This window comes from Bos grunniens, chromosome 29 (genome assembly GCF_055505025.1).
Source record: "Bos grunniens cultivar Pamir isolate PY7600 chromosome 29, Bosgru_T2T1.0, whole genome shotgun sequence".
Classification (NCBI taxonomy): Eukaryota; Metazoa; Chordata; class Mammalia; order Artiodactyla; family Bovidae; genus Bos; species Bos grunniens.
Genome location: NC_141193.1, coordinates 50,074,693 through 50,076,939, shown reverse-complemented (window position 1 = coordinate 50,076,939; position 2,247 = coordinate 50,074,693). Strand labels below are relative to the sequence as shown.

Here is a 2,247-nt window from a genome sequence, read left to right as displayed (position 1 = left end):
AGTAGCTCTTACTTAAATCATTACTAATTATGTGAAGTAATAATGCAAGACACATGACATCATTCTTGGCACAGAGCAGGTATTAAGTATAAATTTGAGTTCACAACTTCCATTTCCAGTGATAATCAATGAGTTTCTTAGGACCAATCCTCCTCCTAGAATTTTTTTCAATGTGGTAAATACATATCATGTAAAACTTACCATCTAAAGCATTTTTAAATGTATATGTATTTCAGTGGTATTAAGTATATTCATGTCATTGTATAATCATCACCATCATCCATTTCCAGAATTCTGTTTTTCTAACTTTAAAATTTTATTGTTTTTAGGGATGTCCCTGGTGGTCCAGTGGTTAAGACTCTGCGCTGCCAATGCAGGGGACACAGGTTCAATCCCTGGTTGGGGAACTAAGACCTTGCATGCATGTGGCACAGTGAAAAAGTACTATTATATTTTAGAGAAATTTTAGGTTTATAATAAACTTGAAAGGAAGGTGCAGAGATTTCTTGTAAACTTCCTGCCCACATACATGCATAGTCTCTCCCATTATCAGCATCACTCACCAGAATGGTACATTTCTTACCGAGGATGAAGCTACATTACCTCCAGAGCTCTTAGGGTTTACCTTAGGATTCACTCTTGTGTTGTATATTCTATGGGCTTGGACAAATATATCATTACATATATCCACCATTATACTATACAGAGTGTTTTCACTACCCTAAGAAGTCCTCTGTGCTCTGCTTATCATCTCTTCCCTTCACCCACCTCTCCCCTTCACCCGCTCTGCAACCACCGACCTTTTTACTGTCTCCAGTGTTTTGGCTTTTCGAGAACGTCATGTAGTTTGAATAACACAGTGTGTTGCTTTCTTAGATTGGCTTCTTTCACCTAGTAACATGTATTTAAGATTTCTCTGTGTCTTTTCATGTCTCAATTAACTCATATCTTTTTAGCATTAAGTAATATTCCAATATCTAGACACATCACAGTTTATCCATTTATCTACCAAGGGTATCTTGGTTGCTTCCCAGTTTTCACAATTATGAATAAACTTCTATAAATATCAACGTGCATGGTTTTATGTGAATGTCAGTTTTCAGCTACTCGAGGTAAATACCAAGGAGCATGATTGCCGGACCACATGTAAGAGTATGCTCAGTTTTATAAGAAACCTCCAAACATTCCACCCAAGTGGCTGTACCATTAGCAATAAATGAGAGTTCCTTTTACTTCACATCTTTGCCATTTGGTGTTTTCAGTGTTGTGGATTTCAGCTATTCTAATAGGTGTGTGGTGGTGTCTAGCTTTAATTTGCATTTCCCTGATGACATGTGTGGAGCATCTTTTCATATGCTTATTTGTCATCTTCTTCACTGAGATGTCTGTTAAGGTGTTTGATTCATTTTTAAATTGGTTTGTCTGTTCTCTTGTTATTGAGCTTTAAGAACTTTTTGTGTAATTGCCTTTATCGGATGTGTCTTTTGCAAATATTTCCTCCCTACTATGTCTTGTCTTCTGTTCTTGATATTGTCTTTCATAGACCAAAAGTTTTACAATTTAACTAAGTTAAGCTTATCAGTTATTCCATTGAGCATGTCTTTGGTGTTGAATCTAAAAAGATATCACCATACACAAGATCATATAGGTTTTCTCCTATATTTTTTCTAGGAGTTTTATATTTTTGCATTTTACATTTAGGTCTCTCTGCTATCCATTTTTGAGTTAATTTTTGTGAAGGGTATAAGGTGTGTATCTAGATCCACTTTTTTGCATGTGGATGTCCAGTTGTTTTAGCACCATTTGTTGAAGAGACTATTTTGGCTCCATTATATTGCCTTTCCTCCTTGGTCAAATATAAGTTGACTATTATGGGGATCTATTTCTGAGCCCTCTACTCTGTGCTGTTGATCTATTTGTCTATTATTTCATCAATGTCACTCACTCTCTCTCTCTTTTTTTTTTTACTGTAGCTTTATAGCAAAGGTAGAGAAAGTTCTCTCCAATTTAATTTTTCTCCTTCGGTTTTGTATTAGCTATTCTGGGTCTTCTGCCTCTCCATATACACTTTAGAATTAGTTTGTCAATATCCATAAAATAATCTGCTGGGATTTTGATTGCAAATCACACTGAATCCATAAATCAAGTTGGGAAGATCTGACATCCTGACAATATTAAGTATTCCTATCCATGAACATGGAATATTTCTCCATTTATTTTGTTATCTTTTAATTTTTCATAAAAAAC

At 35.1% G+C, this 2,247-nt stretch overlaps 1 non-coding gene across 1 annotated transcript; it reads left to right on the top strand.

Moving 5' to 3' along the window:
- The first annotated feature begins 334 nt into the window (after nucleotides 1–334).
- On the top strand, nucleotides 335–407 carry TRNAG-GCC (transfer RNA glycine (anticodon GCC)). Its single transcript has one exon. It is a non-coding gene; the product is annotated as a tRNA-Gly (tRNA).
- Nucleotides 408–2,247: the final 1,840 nt, after the last annotated feature.